Source organism: Lepisosteus platostomus, chromosome 9, assembly GCF_059453375.1.
Source record: "Lepisosteus platostomus isolate fLepPlt1 chromosome 9, fLepPlt1.hap1, whole genome shotgun sequence".
NCBI classification, from domain to species: Eukaryota; Metazoa; Chordata; class Actinopteri; order Semionotiformes; family Lepisosteidae; genus Lepisosteus; species Lepisosteus platostomus.
Window position 1 is genome coordinate 18,068,376 of NC_142619.1, and position 27,262 is coordinate 18,095,637.

General features: G+C 39.1%; 1 protein-coding gene across 4 annotated transcripts in view; it reads right to left on the reverse strand.

Annotated features, from left to right (window-relative positions):
- ppp6r2a (protein phosphatase 6, regulatory subunit 2a) overlaps nucleotides 1-27,199 on the reverse strand; it is a 65,496-nt gene extending 38,297 nt beyond the window's left edge. Inside the window, exons 1-3 of one of the 4 annotated variants that reach the window (XM_088647067.1) lie at nucleotides 26,951-27,199; nucleotides 10,044-10,112; nucleotides 1,604-1,762 (exon numbers count right to left, since the gene is read on the reverse strand). The gene's annotated coding sequence lies outside the window, so the exon portion shown is untranslated. The remainder of the gene's footprint in view (nucleotides 1-1,603; nucleotides 1,763-10,043; nucleotides 10,113-26,950) is intronic. The other 3 variants (XM_088647071.1, XM_088647068.1, XM_088647070.1) reach the window with 3 other exon arrangements.
- Between the last annotated feature and the right edge of the window lie 63 nt (nucleotides 27,200-27,262).

Here is a 27,262-nt window from a genome sequence, read left to right on the forward strand (position 1 = left end):
TTTTACCTGGATACACTACAAGACATTATCTTGTGGGTCTCTGCCAAAAACCAGGCTCTACACTATGAGCAATAGAGCCTTCTCTTGTGTGCATTGCTAAAAAAAAGTTTGAACCCCAAAGATAAATACAGAAATTTCTCAATTTTACCATAATAGCCTTGTTGAATCCAAAACACTTTATGTAAATATCCAACAGGGTTTATAGTAACTTTCTTTCAAGGGACATGGAATTGGTTATGTATGAATAAAACAGGCAATGACTAATTAAGATACAAGGTATGTGAAAAAGTAAGTGAACATCATCAGCTCAATTAAGGGGATAATTTGAAACTGCTGTTTAAGTAATTAGGTGGATCTTAGGGACAGAAGGCTCCACCTTAGATAATTATCTGAAACACTGAGTTTGTCCTTCACCAGACAGGGGTGTTAAAAGAGGTTAAGCCACAATTTAAGGAAATCTCTGAGGATCTCATAAAAAGAGTTGTTGATGCTCATCATTTCAGAAAGGGTTAGAAAACCATACTAAACGATTTAGGATTCCACCAATCCACAGGCAGATAGTCTACAAATGAATTTTTTTTTAAGACCAGTCACTCTACCCACAATCTCTCCAAGAACAAACCAGAAGATGTTCAAGGAAGTTACAAAGATCCCCAGAGTAACATAGAAGGAACTACAGGTCACTTTCACCCTGTTGACTATGACTGTTCACAATTCAACTATCAGAAAATGACTGAACAAGAATGGTGCTCATGGAAGGATAGCAAGGAGAAAACCACTGCTCACCATCAAGAACATTGCTGCCCATCGGAAGTTCAACAAAGAGCACATATATGATTCACAAGGCATCTGGAACAATGATGCCTAGATTGGTGAGTGAAAGGTAGTGGTGGGGGTGTGATGGTTTGGGACTCTGCTTTGCTGCCTCGGGTACTGGATTGCTGAGGCAGCTGTGAATTCCACATCAGAAGATTCTAATGGAGAATGTCATGTCTTCTGACTGTGACCTAAAGCTGAGCCCAAAGTGCAATTGACATTGACATACAAGCAGATCTACAAAAGAGTGGCTGCCCAAGAAGAAATTCTGTGTTTTATAATGGTTTAGTCAAAGTTAATCCTATCGAAACGTGACGGGATCTGAAGAAGGAATGGGCCAAAATTCCTCCACACCTTTGTGAGAGACAACGGTTACAGGAAAGTTAATTACAATAATTGCTGCTCGGTATAATCCAGGGTCATAGGAAGAAGCAGTTTCTGAGATTGTATGTTTAAAAGGGCACTGTTCTGCTGTGCCCTCCAGAAGTTTTATACTACTTTAATTGACTTTAAATTAATTTGTCATAATATGGTCACCTAAAATGAGGGGATTGAATACAAAAAGTGTTATTATTCTAAAGTGGGACAACATGTAAGCACAGAAATACCCAAAAATAAAAGGTGAAATTCTGCAATTTTTCCCCTATTCATATTTTGATCTCAAATCTGAATTTCTTGAGTATACAGCAAAAACAGCACTTTTGACATCACTGTCCCTTAACGTATGGAAGGCACTATATTAAACCTTTAAATACTGTTTCCCTCACTTCACAATAAAAAACAATACCTGTCAATAAAATGTCTGTATCCTTAATTAAACCTCTTCCACAGGCAGGCGAACATTTGTCTTGCAGATTGCAGAGTGCACAGAATGGTAAAAATCCTTTCATTAACCAGCATGGAACTTCTCCTTTTGCTCCACCTCAGCTGAGATATTGTTGTTAACCTGTCAAAACAATAGGTTACACATCAGTGCTTAAGACAACCAGAAATACATCTCAAAATACAACTACGAAAATACAGAAATACGAAAGTGCAACTATGTCCTTTTGCATAACCCAACTCAAGAAATGATAGAAATGTATTCACATAATATTAGAACATGGAACAAATCTGCCTCCAGGCAACAGACAGATGTGTCCTGTCACACACCGTTAAATCATAAATCAAAAGCCTAAGTTAAAATCAATCTTTTAACAACCTCTTTCATTTTCAATGGCCCCTGGTTCGTTTTGAATATTTTTCCATATAATTAACAATTTATGGATAATTCTACAAAACACACTGTGAGTTATTTGAGTAAGGTATTAGAAAACTGAAATCAATTATGCATTTGAAAAACAAAAATCTAAATCCCTATGTACAGATTTCATGCATGCAGAAAACAGTTTACGAAGCAAACAATACTTAGCAGATTGCCTGAACATATTCAAAAAATTCAAATGAGAAAAGTCTTTAGCATTATATGTAAATTTGTTTTTGTATTAATTTTCAGACAACAAAACCCCAAGTCAAATCAGAGAAAATGAATTGAATCATCTAGTGACTTACTGAAAGTACCAGCAGATAGTTGATTCCTATTCATTTTTTAATCATATATGCATTCACCTTTAAATGTATCAACTTTCTGAGAAGGTGTTTAATGAAATGTGATTCATCACAAATGTGTGCTTCACCTTTGATTAAAATGCCAGTAAGCTGCTGGGTGAACCCATCAAAACGTTAAATGTCAGGACTGTTGACTTAGACAATCTGAACACTGCCTTTTCTGTAACAGCTGTTTCTGTCTCTTGGCAAATTACAGTATGATACAAATTCACTTCACCAAAAATACGGATTTTACTTTAATGTAAGGGAATTAAAACTCTAGCTGCACACTACTTCAGACTGCAATCAACTGAGCAAACAATTTATCATTAGTGAAAGATAAACTTGCACTGAACTGTGGCACTCTACAGAACCTAAAGTAATCAGCCATTTATTTCTACATTATGAAGCCTGCATTGGAAAATGAAAAAAAAGACTTGCAATAACTTTTTGCAACAAAGCAGCAAGTTGAGAAGCAGTTTATCTTAACACGATCTGTAGTCAACAAAATCAATAGCATGAACTGCACCCCTGAAAATTACATTTACACTGAAGCTTGTGACTCACTAATAGATCAAATTCAAGCTGGGCATTCACAGTTTTAACCCAAATAATAGTGACACATCAATCCACAGCACAAAGACTTCTTAGCCTTTAGTCCTACACTTGAGGTTTTACACTTAATCGTTGTTGTCTACCGGAAGACAAACAGACCATTCTTGCTGGGACAGCACTGTCCTGCAGAATTTTCCTCTCAGCCAGTGCAGGTCACATTGACATTCAGGTACCTGTAGTGAACAACGTTTGCAAATCAAGGCGTAGTGGGTCTCAGCATTGTCACTGTCCCAGAAATTTCCATCTTTACTAATGGTGGTCATCAATACTGTCCATTCTTAAGGATTTCAGCAGGTTTCTAGACTTTTTTAATCCATCATTAAACCCCAATGACACCCCAACCTATCAGAGTACCTGACAGAGTCACTCAACAAAATCAAATAAGAATGATGGGAGATAACCACTAGTAGACTTCATTTCACACATTTGTGTGGCAACCTCTTTAGAAACTATTAATCACCAACCAAATGGCCAGTGACCTGGTGAAAATGGACAAAGCCTCTTAAATCCAAACAGGAAAGGATTTAAGCTCATGACAAAAAGCACCAATTATGCCAAATACCAGATCCAAGAATGCACCCAGACCCCTACCTGCCTGAAATTTAAAAGATCCCTGGAATAACTCTGGACAATATTTCCCCACTATTTCTCACACATCTTCATCCTCTTGCTTCTTCACTGTTAGACCAGTTAACCTACATAATTCATAACCATAACACTCCAAAAATCCTGGTGAAGTCATTACCCTCCTGAAGCTAAGAAAGTACCCACATCTTATTGCCAGTTACTACCCTACCTCCCTGTTGGTAGGCTTGTAGTCTTGGAAAGAATGATCTTACAGAAAATTACACCAACTCTCAAAGACATTCTACAGGGTAAAGAAGATGATGAATAACCTGTTATCAGGTGCTTGCCCAGATGGCATATATAGAAAATGGCTTGAAGGAGAACATGAAGACTGCTCTTCTTCAGCAGAACAGATGTATGTGACACAGCAGAGTATGACAAAGGGTGACATGTGAGCCTGTTAGTTAAAGTGTTGGAGATTCTACCTACATCCACGAAATGATATTATTTGCGATGTACTACTAAAAGGCGTCCTACTATTCTTCTCTGCACTGGTTTTACTGGTAACCTGGTTTTTAACTGCAGGTAAGATGGAAGTGAACTGCAAGCCAAAGCCAAAATCCCGTGCAACTTTCACTTCTCTGTATGGGAACAATCTACAATCATCTGCTGCATATTTGCAGATGCTGACCACTTACAATATAGATTGCAAGTACACTCTTAAAAAAACAATTAAGATGGGTCGGAATTGTTTCTGACGTTATGCTTTCTATTGTTGGTAAATTTAAGACAATATGGGATTTTAGGTGATGCCTAAAACAGGGTGGCAAAGCCATATTTAAGGCTGGCAACTGCCTACGCGGCTTCGCTCCTGCCTACACGGTCTCAGCAGGGGATAGTCTGCTGCTTCAAAATAGGCAGTCCACAGGAGAAAAAACTCCACTTGGAGATGACAGAAAAATGGTCAATCTCAAGGTCCAATTCTGGTCACAGCTCATCTGAGCATTCCTACACAGTATCAACCCCCAGATTTGTCTACACGAGTGACAGCAGCTGCTGATATGTACATCACTTGAAGAGTTGGTTAATGACATCAGTTTACTTCACAAGAAGTGCATGTGTGCAGTGGAGCCAGAAAGAAATGCGTCGGAGGCCCTCACTTGTGGATTTCTATGCCATAATTCAAGCAGCAATCCTGAGCTTGAGGCAGCCATGAATGAAAAATGTGGAAAACACAAGCCACGCACAATTTACTTGTATCAGACTCTGCATCGCTCACTTAAACTGGGCACAAACCTATTAAAAAGTGTTAAATTCCAAATAAGACAGGATACGTCTTCAAAGACTTTTCATTTCAGGATTGCATCATAAAACAAAATGAGATAAAACAATGACATATTCAGACCACTAAAGACACTTAATCACCAATAAGAAAGTGTATGAACTGAAGCTAGATGAAAGCACTTGGAATTAAAACATTTAAATACAATTTGTAGAAGCGAAAGGAAGTTAACGTCAAAGGAAGTTACCGAACAGAAATACTGAGTAATTTGTTTAATGGTGGTTACCTGTGAAAGTTTCAATATCTTAATTTTTCAAAAATGTAATTCATTCTGGAATATGTAAATGTTTTACATGTAAACGTAGCCTCCATTTCTATTCAATTAATACAAGTACAATTTTCATTTATCAGTTCCCAAGTGTTAACTACCTTATGACTTGTGACTGTTTCAACAGGCTTGGGTTTTGTTATTTGACCAATGAATATCAAGGCAACAAGTCTATGCTTCCTAGAAAACTTGCAGTTTCTGATATTGATTAAGAACCCTAAAAAACTAAAAAAAAAACAGAAAGAGCAAGCTAGAGGGAAGTATTAATCTGAAATGAACAAACGTCTATCAGTTGGCAAAGTCACTAGCAAACAGACATACTTCAAGTTATGCAACAACCACTTGCAACATACCATGATGTAGCTTTTCCAAAGAAACCACATTAAATTCTAACAACCACATTCAACTGCCACAACCTGTCCAAACAAGCAGTACTAAGCTGTCTCATTTGCTCCTCATTACCTTAGAGTCAAGTAAGGTAATAAATGCACAGCTCACATCAGGAAAGACAACTCTCAATTAAGTGCAAGATGATGAACCACCAAAAAAACACACCAGCAAATTTAACTATCTGAATTGAACTATCTGACTGAACTATCTGAACTTGAAACGATGAAATTACGTCCATCCTAATGGAAATTACAAAATTGGTAGCCATCTAGGACAACAGACATGAATGTTAAGTCTGCTAGAAATTAAAAAAAAATGTTTTTTAGTTATCTGTTCTTTTCATTTCTGGGTATGTACCTTCATCAACGAAAAAATATTTGAAAATGTCCTCGCCTGTTTCTATTGTGAAGACAATGAAAATCACAGGCCAAATAACACACTTGCTGAAGTGCATCACTAACACGAATGCTAGCTTGTTGAACAGATCTGGATATTAATGAAGCATATTTGTCTACTATGAAAGTCACATCAGCCTATACACACTGGTGAAAGCTGCATACTCGGTTAATTTTGAGCCCTATTTTGGAAACCGTTCATATGACTCAACCCTTTGAAGCCTTCTGTGTCCTTTCAATCGGAGGCCTGATATCTACAGGATGTAATGCAGTAAGTTTTTCATTTTACTCTGTACCTTAAATGAGCTAGGATACTGTAGCACAGCAGCAAAAGGGACCACGAGGTCAAACAGAACAGAGAACAGTTCTTGCTGCAAACAAAAAGATGAAAGGACCTTGTGGCTCAATATACCATTGAAAAGGTAGGCTATTATTTTATGCAGACTGCAGGTGGTCATCAAAGAAGAAGTGCTGAAATGTGGAGATCAGAGTCCCATATACAGTAAGGAACTAGGATGCACACATAGGCAAACCAATCATTTTGATAAAAACAACTCAGCTGTGGCTTTATTTGGCTTCTAGAAGCAACAATACAGAATGCACCTCAGCAGGAAAAATCTAACCACAATGACTGCCTTCAACAGTTCTTGAGTTCATGTCCAAGGCTATAAGAATATTCTTAGAATACTACAATGTAAAACCAGACTTACTTGATGGCAGAGACCATCTTGTTGACTGAACCAACATTCAGAGACCATGCCAATTCTGTCTATAGCGATGCCAGATTGATCTTTACCTTTCCGAATCCCTTTCAGTCATTTCATACATACAACTTAGGAAAGAGAGCAAAACCACAAGACCCTGACTGATAATAGAGTCCATGCGCTGACAACTTCTCCTTTGATTAAAACATAGGTAGAAAAAAAGGACATGAGTTTTTAGCTTTCAATTTTCATTGCTATACTCACTTTTAAAACAAATGTTTGTTTTAAAATCTAAGTCTGCAGGCTCTCCTAGCTTTAATTAGTGTAGATAGAAAAACATATTTAATTTCATAACTTATTTAATGATTTCGTTCAACTATCCAACACTGTGCAGAGTACAATTCCACCCATTAACTAGGCCTATGTCCTCTTAAAACGTGATAGTCCAACATTGTCTCTGAGAAGCCAAGGAAGCTGAATCATTGATTACATCTGTAAAAACAAAGGGAGGTTCATTTTTTTCCCACATGATGAAAAAGTATAATTTTAAAAAAGAAAAGCAAGAGAAGATAGTTAGAACTTTTAAACTACAGCCATACTACATGCGACTAAATTAATTTACATTAGTTTATTGCTAAAAACAGCTGGAAATCTCTGATTTAACTTTGAAACTAAATAACTGTTTATTTCAGCTCTGTATTAATAAGGAGGTAGGGCAAAGGAATTAAAATAATTTTTTAATATGTTTATCCCTTCTAATCTGAAAATTTGAAGTGTCTGTACAAAGGGAATGGAAAATTACAAGTATAATATCTATCAATGAAAATAAAACCAGTTACTGACTGACCAATCTGTCTCACTTCCATTATGTAATAATGCTATTGAAATATTAATAAAAGCTAAACCTAAAAATCATTTAATTGTGGACAGGTAACTCCAGGTCTTAGGGACACTGCACCTTCTAATCTTAATTACATAACTAAATTATATATGTGGATTATTAGGGCAAAACACCTGGTTTTCGGATCTTAAGCAGCCGTTAAATGAAAACCTGCAGGACTCTCAAGTCTCTCAAGGACTGGAGGTGCCCATCCAAGATCCATAAAATGACACTACTTCACAGACCTTTGCCTGCATTGTATGGCAAGAGGTGTGATGCCTGGGAGGTAAACAGCTAATCCTTGAAAACCAAACAGGGATTGTCATGCATTATGATCAATCAGACAACATTCTAGCTAGCTGGCATCACACTACACGACTTTTCCTAGGATTTTCAGTCGTAGCCTTCATTTACATAATTGTAAGAAAATCACAGTAGTTGTAGTGCGCTGCCGTTACTGTCAGTTGTGTAGTGCGACACCCCCAGCGACTCAGTTATAGCGCACTTAATAGCCCCTACGACTCTCTACTATAAAATCAAACGGGTTTGACAAACGGGCAAGTCCTTGGGGTGAGCTCTTGTGTCTGTGACAGTCAACAGCCAATGAGTGCTCAACAGGAAGTCCAATGCATACAATGCGGCTTCAAGGAAAGAAGGAAAGCAAGTGTTTTGGACTGTGCAAATGGAGAGGAGAGGCAAACTTTGGAGCCAGCACAGAGGTCTCCTCGATGTTTCATGTTTGTCGCTTGTTTACTTTCGTGCGGAGCTCCTCCTCTTATTGCGGTGTGCTCCACGTTGATTGGCTTCCAAAATGAGGCGACCTTGCGTTACTTTCGCAGCGTAATACGAGATTTGGAACCATGATGAAAAGCCGTGACAGAATCATGTAATTAGACAACCCCTGCGATTCCTAGTCGTATAATTTGACACCCTCTAGGACAGAAAAGGCAGTGAGATTCAGCAACTGCAGTCATTTAATTTGATATGCTCTCTGACTAGAAGTCAAGTCGAGTCCTGTAGTGTGACGCCAGCTTTAGCAACTGATAAAGGGCAAGACAACTGCCAAGCAATTAGTAACTTTGGGAACTTTCCAGAAATTTCAAAAATAACTATAAATTAAGGAACAGTTGACATAAATCAATTTGAAGGCAACTCTGTGCGCACGGGGTGGCACAATGTCGCAGTGGTTAACACTGCTGCCTCACAACACTGGTGCCCTGGGTTCAAATCTGGACCTCCCCATTTTTACCTGGGATTACACTTGCTCCAGTTTCCTCTCACAGTCCAAAGACATACTGGTAGGCTAACTGGCTTCTGGGAAAATCGGCCCTGGTGCGAGTGTGTGTATGATTGTGACTGTGAGGGACTGGCATCCAGTCCAGGGTGGACCCCACAACCCCGAATTGGATGAAGTGGTTGGAAAATGGATGGATACACATAAGCACATTGATCAAGCATTGGTCAACATGAATAAAACACAGAACACAAACAATGGAGAAAACCTCAAACTGAGGTATAATAATTGATGGACTACAGAAGAATAAGGGTTGCAAACACTGTTGGTGCTGAGAAATAACAACAACAAAAAAACAGACAAGGCGAGACTGGTTAATGGAAGTTAATCTCTAGTCTTAGGAAAAAAAAAGCTTACATACAGATTTGATTTAAATTTGCAAAGTTCTCAAAGGACTCTGAGGACCCAGAGTCAAAAGGGGGAAATAAAGAGCTTGAATTGAAAACTGGGGATGGTCATTCAAGCAACGAATAGTGCAGCAATCTAACTCTCTGCCACTATTCAGGCAATACCAGAATGCGAGAGGATTTCCTCCTCTCATTTATAAGCTTTCTTCTGTTCAGGTATAAAACAAAAACCAAACAGATCATTCACACAACAGTTGTGCTATAACAGATGCGATAATAGAACAAATCCATAATGATGTTTAGAGGAGTAAAACTAAGTTAACAAATTCCAATTTATACTTAAGCACAGATGGAAATTTACAAAGACAGTATTATGAGGAAGCTTGCTTCATTGGCTACTAATGCACTGTATGCACCTTGACACATTTACAGTTCTAGAATGAGAGTTTCTAAAAAGACTGACAAACTAGCTTCTGAATTTTATGTTGGATTATATAATTAGAATATTATAATATGGTGCATATTTATTAGTGGCACAAATGAACAACATTTCTTGGACTGTGCAGTCTTAATATTTAAGTAAAGGCCAAATGAAGATATAATAAAATATATTTTAATTATATAAGTTTAAACTTCAGAAACAAGAAGCTTAAAAATGTGTATGGCAATTCAGGATACCTCTTAGTGCCCAATGCTAACTGTGTCAAGCACAACAGTGTAAGCAGCACGGTGCGGACTCAAGACACCTTGCCCAGGGACAACAGGTCGTTCCGCCATTCAACCTGCAAAGTCTCTGGCAGATCAACCGTTCTTAGCGATGGCTGAAGCTGACGTTTACCTATAAGGCTCCACAGCTGCTCAGCAGGGTACGGGGGCAGCAGTGCGACAGGCCAGCAAGAGTCCAAACCTAGACGCAAGAACAAAGCCTATGATGAGCCTTGCCAAGCGGAAACAAGCATGTCTGTGTTGAAAGATTAAAGGATTATGTTTATTTTTTTCAATTAACAGAGTCATAAGCTTCCCAAGGACTGGGCAAGTGCGAGTCTGTGGTGTTGCAAATGCGAGGAGCATCGGTCTCTATATTCAATAATAATAATAACCCTGACAATATTATAGCGCTTATCTGGACACTCCACTCAAAGTGCTCCACCTGGATGATGCGATGGCAGCAATAGTGCACTAGAACGCTCACCACACATCAGCTATCAGTGGGGAGGAGAACAGAGTGATGAAGCCCGTTTAGAGATGGGGATTATTAGGAGGCCATGGTTGGTAAAGGCCAGAGGGAAATTATCGAGAAACGCTCTGGGATTTATAATGACCACAGAGCGTCAGGACCTCTGTTTTATGTCTCCTCTGAAGGATGAGGCTCTGCTGTGCCAGCTCCAGGGAGGTCTACTGACAACTGGCACTTATATTGTATACATTGACTTCATTCCTCCTGCGCTGTTGTAGAGTTTGTACCCTGTGCTGTTGTTGAGTTTCAGCCCTGTTCAACAGTAATTAACAAAACCACAATAACCAATTTGAAAATAATATAAAGAGTGTCCCAGAAACAGTACTGTGAAAAGTGGGAACATGGACAAGATTCCCACGGATGCTGAGAGTGGACAGTTTCACGCAGCTGTGTGCCATGGTCTTCCTTGCAGACTGACGATCAGAACCAAATTGAGCTGATATAGTGCTCACTGCTCCACCATTGTCCATTGTCAAGCAATGTTTAACTCAATGTTCTTTTTGTATTTTTTTCCCATTTCATTGCTTTGTGGGGCACCAGCTCCACAATACAGCTGTCAGAATAGGCTGACTAACTTTATACTCAACCTGTATCCTACATGTAGTACAGCAGTTACATCTAGGCTGCACTGTGCAAAGACATTTAAACACTTCTTCCTTTAGAGGAAGTCTGCCTGACTGACAGAACAAACATGCTCAATGCATTTGTGGTAACCACACCTCTCAGGGTTTTTTACACTGGTCTCATTTCTTAATAATGTGCCAATGTTGGCAAGTGAGACACACAGCAGGGTATTAGCATAAGTCTTATGGGCAGGCTTGAAATGACAGAACTATGCAAGTGAGACTGTTTGAAAATCTACTGCAGTTCATAACCTTTTTTCTAATGATCCATGGTAGAAAATATAACATCAAAGCGTACACACAAAACAAAAATTGGTTCAAGTGTCTTATTACCTTAGACAAAAAAAAATCTTCACTGCATTCCTTTAAAAACATGTTTGTTTTTACCTGTAAATAGTGTTATTTTGACTGGAGTATTAGTCAGTTCCTCAGACTAATGTAATCTGTCTGATTTGGGTGATGCTGAATATGTGTGGAGCGAGTCAAACGAAGCTCTCTGCATCTGCTGCTAATGAAAAGGCCTCTCTTCAGAAAATTAAGTTTCCAGGTGTTATTAGAGAGTACTGAACACTTTACTAAATTACTAAAATTCTACAATACTAAATTATAAACTGTGAACGGTCTCTCTGAAATTTGTGCACAGCTTTATCACTACCACCACTCATATTGACTTTCAGGAACAATATGCTTGTTAATTAAAAAGGAAAATTAAATTTAGGAGCTCTAACTTCTGTCCTCTTTAGAAGATAACTGCTTTTTTATATCTTGGGAACTACAGCATGAGGAATACAACATACTTCGTACAGCTGCACACATACCATACCAACATAAAATGTAGGACTTGCTTAAACACCCTCCTTACATCCACTGTTGTACTTCTGATCCAGTCCAAATTATCACAGAAGATATTAAACTTCAGAAATGTAGCGGTCCGAGACTGAAGAGTTCTGGACATACTGATATTCCAATAAATGCCAACATGTGGCTTTTACCAAATATTTTGGGAACATTTTACTTGAACGAAGCTAAAAACACCATCATATCTCTTCCACTAAACAATAACAGATCACAATCTCTTGCAACCATTTGTGTGCAAATGATATCACAGGCACTCATGTTTTTGTAAATGTTCATAACAAGACACGCTTTTGGAGCATAACTCCAAGTAGAAATAAGCAAGGTGAAAATGATGAAAGATACCATTAATGACCTGAGAGGTCAGATGGAACAGATGCAGATGGAAGTGGTCCTAGAATGTTTATGTGAGATTCTGCAGATTGATTTTAATGCATACGGTTTGATTATTTTGTGCAGTGTTTACAAAGTAGTTATGATAGCGAGTAAAGAACTGCCAATCTTATCAACTTAAATAATAAGCAAACCCACAGAAAATGTAAAAATACTGAAAAAAAGTTGTCCGTATGAAACTCAAAACCCTTTCATAATGGAAACTATCACAAGGTTAATACTGATTATTAAAATAATCCTGGCAGGGTTTACACAGAGTCATAAACAGCCCCATGTTAGACAACTGGATATTCATCGTGTTGTCTACCAACCAGCTGGCAGAGGCTGGCCAGTCGCGCTTGTTAACAGTCTCCAGTTGATGACACTGACAAGTTGATCAAAAATGAATGCTGTAGGCACTGACAAGTTGTTCCCAAAGGGACTTTGTTAACATATCGCTAAGCTAAACAAGACTTCCGTCGATCTGCTGCAAAGTTATTCTTGTTTTACACTTGTTACCACTGCAAAGGTTGACTTCAACAACACAAAACTGTTGTGAAGATGACAGGATACCATCATTCGGCCTCCTCCTAGTGTTGTGCTATAGAAATTGTAGTCTGCACGTGATTACGCACCTGAGTCAGATAAATGTGACTATTCCGGGCAAGTGTTGTGACTCTCTGCCTTCCTGGATGTGACCTATCCCTCAAAGAGGCATTGACCTGGTTTCTCAGGATTATTCTGCTGATTGTTGAAGCAACATCTCACCAAAACAGGCCATTTTATATCACGCCAATAGCAACAAGGCAATCTTCATTATTTCCTAATATACAGAATCTGATCTTTCAATGCTGTTGTGTTAAAAGTTTTATCTTTTTGAATGGGTATAGAATCATCAACTCAATTTTGGCAATTTTATCTCAAATCAAACACCAAAGACCTTTATAAAAATCATGATTTGGGAGCTCAGTAATTTCTTACACCAAGGTATGATAAACAATACTCTGTAGTCAACAACTATCACACCCTGGAACACCCATTTCCAAAGTTTCAACCTTTATAAGCACAGTTACTTTTTCACAATGTCATGGGAGGTTTAAAGAACACAGTTTATTCCAAACACACCCAGGCAGTACTGCCTGCCTGCCAAAATCAATAGCTACATGAAAATTAAATTTTTCAGGAGTGACTGATGGGATATAATGAATTCTGTTTTGATGCGCCTAGTGCAAAAATTCTTAAGGCTTACAATTGTTACCAACTAAATTCCATTCCTTTTCAAAATACGACATTGATTCATGTCACTTTCTCGCTTCCAGAAATAATCATAAACATAATTGGTATATACTGTATATATGTACATACACACACAAAAGCAATTTCTTGTTACAACAAGAGTAAGAACAGCCATTGTTGACATACAACTTTAAAATCATTCAACTCAGATTATTTCATTCAAAATGCCCTGTTGCTTGAAAGTGTTTCCAAGTTCAAAATAATGAATATTATTAATAAATAATATTACTCTACTTTTCTACAAGGATGTATGAGCTAAACATCAGTGAATGTCAGATAAGTAATGGACGTCCTGCAGGCCCCCTTGGTGCTATCACAGAAACACTGCTCCTATTAAAGGCATGGCCAATGAGATCTTCCATAATAGTCCGCCTGTTTCTTTCAAGCAGTCTTATTCAATTACTCAGTTAACCAGCTGAGGACATGAAATATTAAGTAATATATTCCCAAGGCTAGGCAAATTTGTTTGATGACAGTGGAAGTGAAAGCTGTTGAGTCTTTTCAGTGTGTGTGTATTAAAAATAATGCCAGAGCTGCCCCTACTTCTGGTAAAGTTCAGCAAGGAAGAGGAAATGCTCCAGGCATCACGGTGAGTTTCATGGCAGCTTTTTACTGTTCGCTCATGATATTTATAGTGCGTGTGAAGACCTAATGCTGAGGAAACACAAATGGCAGCTGAAGCCTCAGGCACATGACGCAATGATTTTAAACAACAAAATAAGCCATGTTCAGAGCATGGAAACATGAAGATCTACTACTGTCAACACAAAAGCCTATTTCGGTACACACTTCTTCCAGTTATTACTTGGATTTTACTTCATGTCTTTGAGCTAAATGTCCGTGGGTCTGGTCTTATTAAGAAAGAATCTACAGCCTTTAGAGAAAAAGAGGAAAGAAACGTATTACTCAAAGTAATAAAGACACTGAGACAGTGCCAGAAGGAAACCAGTTCTGGTTTCTCCAATACATAAGAAAATAATATACCTCTCAGAAATACAGTGGTTTGTACTGAGGCAGGAAGCAAGACTGAAGAGTTGCCCAGAAATATGGCAGCAATGCTGTAGCATCTTTACCAGCAAAAATGCAACAGCAAATACTGGAGGAAAGGAAGGCTGTTATGCAGATCTCCATCCACTTTGCTCATTAAACTGAACTCAGAATAATCTTAAAGAAGGGCAAAAGATTGACAACAATGCAAAATGTGGTTATACTGCTAAGGGTTCCATTTTAATGGATGGCAAGATGTACCTAAACAATGTAATGCATGCTACTGGACAAATATAAAAATTCATCAATAAACCTTACATAAAATATATTTCTTAAATAAATATTCATTTAGTTATTTGGCAAAGAAAGCACATAGTGTATATGTTCCATTTAATCTCTTTCAATATAACACTCTGAACTACTAAGAATAGGATGCCTTTTAAACCATCAAATAATAACTACAGCTCACGCAGTTTTACTCCCTACTGAGAGGTATTTTGCTTTAGCCATTATTTTCATACATAAGATTAAAAATACAAAATAAATGGATGGGGCTTGCATGTCACCCACAGAAATTAAATTTACAGCATACATTTGCAGGCACAACTAGCCGAACTACTGCACAAGCCCAATGCAAAAACAAACAGGAAGTAAGCATCATGGTGACATATACCATCAACCTCAAACATTCGTCCACATAATTAAAACAAGAAAAGGGAGTACAGTATGGTGCAATTCTGCCCTATAGCGAAAAGTGATCACACAGCAATTATTCAAATGTCCGTGTTGACACAACAGAAGACAGCGCAACAGAAATAGCAAGACAACAATGTATATTTTGTCAACCAATGATTTTGCAAAATAAGCATGTCCTGTACATTTGTAAACAATCAAGAACATGGTGAAAAGCTAAATCTCTGGTTATCAAAATGTTGATCTGCTAATTACAGGGGCTAAATATATAAATACTGTTTACACAATGGAGTTTTAGGATAACGTAAATAAGTGTACAGTATATATGTTAATAGCTCTCACTCAAATGCACAAGAAAACATTCCACAGTACCATAAACTAGTTGTTCATGAGTTGTGACAGGAGTGCAATGCAAAGTCCATACCAGAGAAACGGTGACTCACTGGGCCAGAGCCAATGACTCCTGCCTGGACAGGACACCGGCTCATCACAGGGACCACCACAAGCAGTGCAGGTGCCCACCTATACAGCTGGATGGACTGGGGTATAGGTGTATAGGATTTGAACCAATAACCCACAATTCAAAGGCTTACCCACTATACTAAAAGGCGATGCAATAAAAAGATTTAAAAACTAGACTCAAGAACAGCTTTTATCCCACTGCAGTGCGTATCCTCAACAGCTAACTGCAGGTCCTCAGACTCAATATACATCTGCACTCTGCACTCTGCACTTTGTACATAGTCTACTCTTTTTATTCCCCTCTCAGTTTCACTAATGCATATTTCTTTTATTTTTCCACAATATATTTATTGTTCCTGTTGTCTACATTGTGTGCTGTTGTCTGTTATACTGTTTGTGTCCCAAAAGATCAACTCTAAACATTTGCCCTAAATAGGTTGAAACTATAGCTATCCAATTTACCACAACTTGCTGAAGTAAACCCTGACTAGTTTTATGCTTGTCGTGCAGCACGCAGGGTAAAATAAGCTAATGCAACTGTAAACAATACAGATTCCAGAGTTTCTCAATAAAAATACCCTCTTGTGAGCTAGTTCATTCCTTTAAACTTTTAACAAATTACTGCTGTGCTTATTGAAAGAAAGGTGTAAACAGCACTCACTTTAGGCTCTTAAGGTCAAAGGCTCTATTTATACAAATATTTTAATATTAACTAGCTCCCCCTGAGTTTCAATAAAATATGTGACTTCCTCTCTTTGAGACCTACACGATTGGCCTTTACCACAGACACGAACAAGCAATTAATCGCACTGCATCTTGCCTTTCATATACTGTACTGCGTATGATTCAAGAGAGTTTGCGGCAGATAATTATTCTTTGAGTTCATAATGCGGATACTTTAAAGATATGATCGATAAGTTCAAAATTGAAGTGGAGTTAGGATACAGTGGGCATCTTCACACAAGCTGGCCAACCTAGCAACGCGGTATTTTGGCATTTCAATTAGTACCCGGAAATAGTTTGGATAACAACTAACCAACTAACAAGAATCAACTGATGAAGAGGATGGTGGCTATATATCGATCTCAGTGATGAGAGACTCAGCCTACCATTAATCATGGCTGGCAGCTTCCATAGTGCCATAATTTGTATTTTGCTTTTCCCTAAAGACAGTACATCAAACTGTCAGGTTGACCAAAGCAAGGTTTTTCCTTCAGTATCCTTTAAATAATATTTTTCTGCTCTGCTAACTACATATGATTGGTTTCAGACATTGCTGTGCCATCATGAATCATCTTTTATCACTTCTTCCCATCTCAGGCATCTTACCCTCCTGTCACAGCTGAGATACCACACTGTTTCTGTGCTGGCCCTTAGGGGCACCACGTACCTTTCAAACTGGGCACTCCAACAGCGTTTGTCAAATTCCAGTATTTGGGTTTCTTGACCATCGTTTTGCCATGCCTTTGCCATCGCTGCATCTGTGCTCGGTATATTAGGGCTTTTGAGGACATCGGTCTAGAATCTTGTTCCAACTGCCTAGCTTTCAAGCTCCTTTACACTGTTGAACTTTTTTGCTGACAAGGTGACCTTATTTTCCTCATGGGATTAACAACAGACTATATTTTTCTGCAGACATGTTTCAAAACAAAACTCCCTAAAGATGGTTCAACATAGCATGCACCCCTTTCGTCTGAGAAAATGATTTGCACTGCCTGCAGCCTCAGCTCCTGCTGTTTTCTTGCAAGGGGTGCTTGAGCTCTGGTGTGGCTAATACACAGCAGCTCCTCCAAGCTGTATGCAGTATACTATCTGAATGCCAAGATGAATTCAGCTGCTAAATAAAGACCTACTGCATACCGTAATAATACTGGTGTCTCTCTAGCAGGGGGAGACATCTGTCTACTTAAACAGCAATTTTAAATCTGTTAAATCATTTTTCTTTGTCATTATCGCATATCGCCACCCACGCTTGCATTTCAATTGAGACTGAGACGGGGCAGCTGTAGTTTTCTCCACTGTCCCTAAAAAACATTTCCTCTTCCAGTGACCTTAACTTGTCTTTCATTCATTACCCCTCGTGCAAGCAACATAATGAAAAACATTCATTGCTGTTCATGCAGTGCAGTTACACAAGTAATCAACTCCACAAAGCTAGATTTTAAGAACTGAGCTATAACCAATGAGGTAAACAACTTTTTTTTCCTAAATGATGTCGATGCTACAGTATGTTTCCTTTTTCAAAGGGAGAACACTTGGCAATTGCACAAGGTTTTTCTCCGACAATGCATCTTTATCACAGAATCACACAGAGCAGGGTGCGTAGTTGTAGTAGCGTGCCAGGACATTTGTTTTTAATCATATTGACAGATTTATCCTAAAATGTTATCTCTGGATTTCTGCTGAAACAACAGGTGACAGTCTTTTTCAGCACACATCTGTGCCGCATGTTTAACAACAACAAAAAGTTATTTCAAAGACCTTTAAAAATAGTTGATGTGTTGTATTCATAATTGTTTTGAGACGTCACATAACAGCAAACCACTGTACCCACAGTACAAGAAATTGATTTTTTAAGCATTAACACAAATACTTGTCACTACCTGACCCTTTTCTGATGGCAAAAATCCTATCAACAGCATCAAACTAAAAGCTTTATCTTACTGAACTTCTATAATTAGACCTCATCCCATAAATAATTAAATTTTCGGATCCACCTTGCATTTAGTGATTTAGGTTTCATATTAATTGAAAAATCAATACTGGAAAATTAAACAAGACTGTTGTTCAAGAACAACTAAAAGTTCTTGCTTTGAAACTCAGTATAAAAAAGCTGCTCCTGAGTTTGTTAGCACATTTATTTGAAAAGAAACTACACAATTTTTATTTAACACCTATAAATGCATAGCCTATGATTGAAAGAGCTATAAATAATTAATTCCTCTGATAATCCTGTACATGTTTTCACTCTTTATACGCTAAGAAAAGTAATTTTTTTAAAGTTTGTTTAGAAGAGTACAGTGTCTTACAAAAGTAGTTCAGGTGGGTAGCTGCGTCAGCATGTGCAGGCTATAAAGGAACAAGTAATAGGTTTATTCCATGCTGTAAAGAGAAGAAAGAAAACAATATTTTGGCAGTGGAGCCTTCTTCAGGTGTGAGAAAGACAGGGCAGTAAGCAAAGGTATATATACTACATTACCTTTGTTTACTGCCCTGTCTTTCTCACACTTGAAGAAGGCTCCACAGTCAAAACGTTTTGTTTTCCATCTTCCTTTTTTCAGCATGGAATAAACCTATTACTTGTTCCTTTGCGTCTTACAAATGTATTCACTCCGTACTAATATTGTACCACTTTATTGAACTACAAATGATATACAGTATGTATAACTACAATGTATACTCATTTAGTTTCTTGATTCAAAAGAGTCACTTAAAAATGTGTAGGCATCATCTATAATTCAACAAAATGGGACCTCTTTGGAAGGGGGAAAATTATTTTGCATGGCACTGTATATATGCAGGAGTAAAAATCAAATCCGCATTTCAAAACTCTTAAATGAAAACCAACATAAAAAACAAGACAATGTAAAGCAATTTCTAAAGTCTTGAGTCACCATATTGATGTCTACATATCAATAATATTTTTACCTGCTTGAAGAACAAAGCAATGTTTCCTTGTGGTCAAACAGTAGAAGTAGTTTAGTGGAGTCTTACAATAGTTAACCCAGGTGTCCTGGCTAAATTCCACAATCTGGCCTTTCTAACATTTCCAACTGAATGGGCGAAGCAGTTTCGCACTTGACTGCCTGATCTGTAGCATAGTGGGGCTGCTGGCTGCTGTGCATCGCCGAGCAGCAGATGAAGTGGGTCCCCTCTTAAGTCTGAGGATCCTTTGAGATGACAAGCATCGACAAAATGCAAGGAATTATTACTGCCGTTATCATATGTGCCATCATCCAAGTGAAGAGCCAGCAGCAGTCCAAGCATTTCACACAAGCAAACATAGGGTATCGGAACCTGTGCTAAACTGTCATCTGCTTCTCTTTCAGAACAGGACTCACTGGAGCAAATCTCATGGAATACCTCACCATCAAGCAGGCCTCATGTCCCGGATTACCCAATATCTTCATTCTTTTCTTCTGCCAATCTTCTTTCAACAATTTAACTGATGAGGCCGACACTAACAAATGCATAATAATACAAAGAAAAGTACGCTGTCCACTTCTACAAAATCACTGCTGTACGAGTAGCTGACAGGCATAATCATAAAATGATAGGCGCTGTGTTGCCCAGCGTTGCCAGGTTGACCTCAATGGTGACAATTCTGGATCCAAAAATCTGGAGTTGATTAGAAAAATGTTGGAAATTCTAGTTCCACCCAGATACCGCTCTGTGATGCTGCCATAAGGCAACATCTGCAGCATCACCAAGTCTTTAAAAAAACAAACATGCAAAGGTGCTGTTGGTGAATCCATGTACCTGTTTGGTTTCGCAAAGGGGTATTTTGCATGGTGGGGGAGTGGGGGAGAGGTGTGTGTGGCACACTGCTGCCGTGAGGTACATTACAGTTTCTCTTCCAGGGTCAGCGGCTCCGTCTATGGGAAGAGGGGGTGTCCATGGTCTCCCCCTGTCCGTAAGGCTGGCAGCTTCAAAAAATGATCTTATTTACTGACAAAAGTAAAATAAATCCCTTTAATGAAACCTATTTCACCCAGTTGCAAAATAGGAATATGCTTCTGCAAAATGCGAGTCCAGGGTTCATAAATGACCTTACTGTTGTCAAAATCCTTCTATTTTAACAACTTTAGGGCTTGGCCTGTGAGCATTAATTTCCACCGTGCTCTCGCGCACAATCAAAATCCAAAGTGCACCGGACATTCTTGAGGCTGTGCACCCTGTATATGAGCTACCTCTGGACCACAGAGCTCTTGACCTTCCCCTGGCTGTAAGAGGAGGCCATTCAACACACTGGTCCCATGGAATCCCCATGCATAAATAAAAGAGTCTCTCTCTGTTCCACTTTATATATTAGATCAGAGCTACTTTTGTCTAAAGAGGTTCCTACATGAAGTTTATCGCTCCAGCAACCACAGTAAAAGGAAACAAAATGACAACAGAATGTTGCTCCACCATGGCTATACTGGCAGAGTCTTCGGTTTGTTTATATAACTGACAGGAAAATTCAAATTGTTTCAGGAACTATTCTGACCAACCTCTATACCTACTAAAAGAGGACACTTTGTTGAGATGCACCATCACTGATCAACTTACAAAACCGTTTCTGCCGATGTGCCTCACACTCTTGCAGCTAAATGTCTGCTTGCCTGCATACGGTTAGCCAGACAGTTCCTCCAAGCAGACTATCCACAGACAGACAGAGTGACATCTGTGCACAAGCCCGAGCTGGTCTTTCACTCACTCAACCCAAAAACCGTCCTGCTCTCCTTGATTTCAGTGTGGAACAGGCTAAGAGCTTTTCAGAAATAATGCTACCGAAATGGACATATAATAACCATTTAATAAATGGTTATAATAGAAAACAGGCTGTAGCTCTAATGCAGGACTAATATTCCACGCTATAAGGAGATTTTTTTAAAACGTAGAGACACCCCTCCTAATTTTCCAACTATCACACAGAAAAGAAACATTGTAAAAGTTTGCAGGTGTCTGTTTAGACAACAGATTTCTACCTTTCACTAAGTGGTGACATGAGATACGCTGTGATTTAGGCACTTTTTAAATTTAATTGGTACTACCAATGACACCAGAAGTACTTCAGTAGTAATCATCTCAGCTCTGCAGGGACTGTTATCTTGCAGTCTTTGTACTGTAAGTAACTCTTGAATTGCAGTTGATTACAGCCTAGAGGCTATCTATTTTAGTACGTAAATAATTAGATCTAAAACTTTAAGCAAATTATTGGTTTAAAATAAGCATTTTAAAGATGGGCTGGCACGGACTCCTGACGTAACTATGTGCCAAGATGTTTACTCCAGTTCTTACTGGCACTCACAGTCAGGCTAGTCTAAAGGAAATTACCCATTTCTTGTTCCTTACATTCTTACCGTACATTTATTCATAGAAAAGACCTTTTCCCTCAATGCACAGCTGCACAAGTCAAACCCACGTGCAACACTTTACAACATTGACGCCTCTACTTTGGGGGGATGGGGTAGTATGAGGAGGGGGGTTCCCCTGCATTCAGAGTAAATGGATAGACTTAGAAATACAGAAGGGATGGAACTCTGTCCACAAACACCTTTTTCGTAGAACTTATTGTACAGATCATTTTTAATTAGGATTCTAAAAAGTTGTCTGAAAATATATTTAAGGGTAAAAGTATCTGTTTAAAATCATTCCTGCATCACCAAAATGAGGTACAATAAGACACACTACCTCATTTCCGAACACAATTATGTAGACTATTTGTAACACTAGTCCTCAATCCTCTATTACTTCTTTTCACTATTTTACTACATTTCATTCACTTCTTAAAAAAAACACTTTCAATTTGAACGACACTCCTACATTTCATGATAAATCCCTGTATTATCAGCTGAGGAGTGAGAACATAAGGAAATAAGAAGGCGGCAGAATAAACCTCACTGTGGTCTAATGCAAGTTATGTTATCTTTGAGCTGAAGAGCAATATGCTTTATGGGACTTTAAGGTGTGACAATTGTCCTCCATTTCCTCTCCCCTGAGCCGGCTGCTTGTTGTTGCATTTGATCATTTTTCAAATGTGCAGTATTATTTTTAAAATGGAAGTGACCACGGTTGACAGTTGTTTTATGTTAATGTCAAAGAACAGCGCACATTCTAATTGTTTTTAAGCATTTACTTTAACCCATCCATCCGCTTTTTAACCACTTCACCCAATTCAGGGTCGGAGGGGAGCCAGAGCCTGTCTTGGCAAGAAATGGGCCAGTCCACCTCAGAGCACACACAGACACAGACATGCACCCACACACACCAGGGCCACTTAACCTACCAGTAGGCCTCTAGACTGTGGGAGGAAACAGACACTAACACAGGGCAAACACACAAACTCCACACAGATGGCACCCCAGGTCAACAACTGAACACGGGGCCTCGGCATTGCAAGCCAGCTACGTTAACCACTGTGCCAGAGTGCCGCGCCCATTCACTTCAAATAAGAATCCATTTTAATTTGTTGGCATCGGTCTTCCGCAACATAATTCACCCGAGTTGATAAAAAGAACCAATATTAAAGGTGTGGTACGTCGATAAGGAGGGAAGGGCAGTAGCCAAAGAGGCGGATAAACTCTTATCAACAAGCCTCAATAGTTTACGTTGGGATTCAACATAAGTTAGGTATAAAAGGAAAGCTGCACATGGAATCTCAATGAACAGCACTGAAGGCCTCCTCTCTGGGCATATAAAACCCACCCTGAGTGAGCAGAACAGCTCCCGACCTCAGCCAGAAAACGTCGTAGAGCAACCCTAAGCGACGGACCAAGGGGGTGACTTTCAGTCCCGCCGCCGATGTAGCTGGGATAGAAGAGGAACTAACTAGCTGTGAAGAGTCAAAAGGGTTTCTTTCCAAAGGTCAACGTAGCCGTGACAGAGGTCAAGGAGCAGATGAAAGGAGTTTAGGGGAAAGAGGAAGAGCTCCTACTTTCTCCGCAAGGGGGTGTAGAAGATCAATAGCAATAACCCTTGAGGGTATTTAGATGGTATTTACCTGGGCCTATTAAAAGAAAACAGCTAAGGTCCCGTAATGTTCTAAGACACGGCCCGAGACATCCTCCTGGTTTGAAAGAGTGCTCCCAAGATCCAACTGAGGACTGATAAGCCTGTTCAGTCTAAGAAAGCAGTTCAGCAGTGTGAGGTAGGTGAGTAAGTGTCCGTGTGTCATTCCAGGTGAGATTTTGGACTGTTTCTTTCCCAAGTCTTGTTTGTCTGGGGCACAGGGACCTAGCGCAACCAGAGAACCTCACGCCCTTAACCAGAGAAGCGATCTGGGTCTTAGCTAGAAACTAAACCTACCATAACAGCCGAACTAGGCATGAGCAATGCTCTATACTCCGTGTACAAATTGTTCAGATTGCTTAGATTACTTTAATACTCAAAGCCACAAACAGCAAACCGTTTTATTTTGGCCACAAGTTTTTCTGCTCTGCTTTACGAGAAAGGCAAATATATATTGGAATATATTTCTTCGTTCATTTCCGTGAAGCACTGGAAATTAAAGCATCTAACAGACCAATACGCAAATTCTCAAAACTAGTATCTGGTGTGGCAAAATCATTTTTAGTCATGAACAGATTAAGATCTTGACATTCATCAAGATAGGATGTCAAAACATAAAATTGAACAAAATAATCTAATGGATGCAGGAAGCCAATGCCTGTTTTCAGACACAAATCCAAAGATAATACGGAAATAGATTTCATATACAAATAAATAAATGTAGTCATTGCTTTCAGCACAGCAGTTAATACTATCTCCAATATTATGTGATTTTCAATCCATTCATGTGATGTTGTATGCTCAGCTACTTAAAATAAAATCATGTAAGCCCTTCCCCTCTTGGAATACTAAGAGTGAATATATCTGCAATATCACAACAACAGTAAATCATATTTTCATAATACAAACTCGCTGACTTACGCACGTGACATTTAGAATTTATTCAATCACTCCTTTTTTTCCCACCTTCGGTCTGAATTATTAGATTGTACTGGCTCTTTCTTAGCCTTAGTTTTAACCAGTGGTCCATTTCCAACAAGGAGTGGTTATGAAGTCTTTAATATTTCTCTAGAACCTTCCATAAAGTCAACTTTAACTGTGCCTCTGCAGAAAACAGGGAGGGCCAAGCCAAGGCCTACAAGTTTTGAGGCTTCCATATAAAAAAATTAAAAGTAGTAAAAACAGGAGTATTGAAAAGGAAAGGGGAACAAGAGCAGAGAACTACAGAATTTTATTTTCAGTATGAAACGGGGTGTCTTCCAAAAGACAGAATAGTAGTTCTGTATACTACTAGGAGTAATTTACATTACAATCTCTTTCAGGTTAAACAAAATGGATTGTCATTGACACAAAACACCCATGAACTTCCTTCTAAAAAAAACTGCACAGCAGCGTCTTCCTCATTTACCCCCAAAACAGTCTAGCACTTATCAGTGGCTTCCTGCTAACACGTATGGAACAGTGTTCTGCTCTAGGAAGAAGAGCACTCCACATTTCATAGCTATGGACAAACAGGACCGAGGCAGGGAAGCAGTCCAAAAGCTCACAAGGAATGACAACCAGAGGTCACTGTGAGATACGCTGCTGTAACAAATCGGACTTGTATTACTTGATTTATAGGCAACACAAGCGGTCTACCTTAGCAAGGTATTTTTAGACTATTTGTGTACAACCTGCCTCTGCCTTGCTCAGATCATGCTGATGTTCAACTTCTCTTTTGTATAGAGAGAAAAAGCAACTCGGTGGAAACCAGCGCAAGTAAAGAAAACAGAATAATGCCCAAGCCAAGTTCTGCTTTCTTCTGACAAAGAGAGACATTCTGAGGAAACGTCCCATCCCTTGTTTAAAAAAACAACAACTTGAAAACAGTTGTTTTGTACAAGATCTAGTCTGTGCTTCATCAACTGAGCCCCGCTGGACCCCCTACACGGCATCAATCATCTCGAGAACAGTTAAAAGAAAGTTTTAGAAGCAAGCTTCAAAGAAAGCATTGTAATGAAACGCACTGCTTAGCACAGCAGATACTGAAGTATAGCAGTATAGCCCTGAAAAAGGACAACTATTTATAGAAAATCCAAGTGGTGTATTCAAGAGCACACATTTCAGGGGCTGCAAGAAGGATGGAAGCATTTTGTTTCCAAAAACACTATAAAAGATTCTTTAAAATGCTCTATAAATAACGTCATGAGAGCTGCATTGGCTTTGCACCCTTACAGAAGGACAGATTGAATTTACTGGTCAGTGAAACAGACCGTGTAGTATCTGCTTTCATGAGTTTCTTCTTGTTCTCAGAAACATTAATTCCTGAAACAGTTCTGCAACAAATCATTCAACTCAAATAAAAGCCACCGTCTCATGGGGAGAAGGTTACCCCAGTGTAAGATTAGTTCACCTAACAGATCTTATTCGCACTACAGTGAAACGTCTTCAGGCCTTTAACATCAGACTTCGCACCAGACACCCCTTAAGAGAAGTGGGGGGGAGGGGATTTGCTAGGCAGGTGATCGCGGGTGGCAACAGAATCTGCCAACTTGCTAGCAATTCTGTTTCAACGGCATAACTTAAAAAAAATTGAGTTCAAAGAAAAACGTCCACTTCTCGACTTGTGGTTCAATAAATTAAAGGCGTGTTGCAAACTCTTGAAAAAAATCTAACGAAGAATGTCTACACTACACCGATTTATCATATATTCTGATTTAAAATGTGTTATTAAAAGTGCCAGTGTGAACTCCTTTCTCGGTAGTAGGCCAAAGTAACATGCCGGCGTTCCGGTTACCTCTAATTAAATTTGTCAATTACCTATTTGGCCAAGATAGATATACCTATTGGTTAGCAATGCATGGGAGACCGGTTGACATTATTTACAGTTTTTAATTAAAATAAAATCAAAAAGCTGATCCTCGGGCCCTCGCTTATACAGTCAGGACTGTCACCAGCCAGCCAGCACCACAGACATCTTTTGCTACTTCTGTCTCCAAGTTAAACTAATCTCGCTACAAAAAAAAAGCCTTGACTACCAACCATACGTGAAACGAAAATTTCCCAAAACAGACACGTGTGGGACATGTACGCTAAAAACACCCCCCAGCAGCAGCACAAACCTGACAGCTCCTCCCAAACACCCGGATACCGACACCCCGCAACACTGAGGGGTGCAGATGTACCGTGGTCGGGTCCCTACCCCTCCTCCCACTCCATGAAACCCAATCAATCTCCTGCAGGCATTCACCCAGGCCCTTCACAAAACAAAACACCGTGCCCCCTGAAGCGCTGTGCGAACACACTTTTCCGAAAGGGTTTGCAGTTTAACAACTGAATGTAATTCAGGCTCGACTGTGCCATTTTACACGCTGTCTGTTTACCAAAACAACACTGAATTATGAAGCATTCCTGGCACGCAGTAAACAAAGTAGCTCATGCACTAAACTAGGAAGCACCACTGGCGTAGATTCATGATAACAAAAATGTAGCTAGCTCTGGCTTTTTAAAAATCATAAAGGAACTTACCTTATGAGAGAGGCAAGGAAATATTTATCATGTAAACATCCGAGGAACCGTATGTTGGTCCGCCGACGTCCTTAGATCTATGTGATCGTGCAATGATTACGGATGGCTCTGCACCAGCTTATTTGGATGTATTTGTCTTTATTTCTGCACCGAATAGGCTTAAAATCCAAGCGCCAGCCTCACGCAGGCTAAGGCAGGAAAAAAAATTGTCATATGTTCTGATCAAAATGGCGGACATTGCCGCGGGAGCGCGCAGTCGAGAACACAGTCGCACACACCGGGGACGCGCATTGTGATATTTTTTTCCCTTCC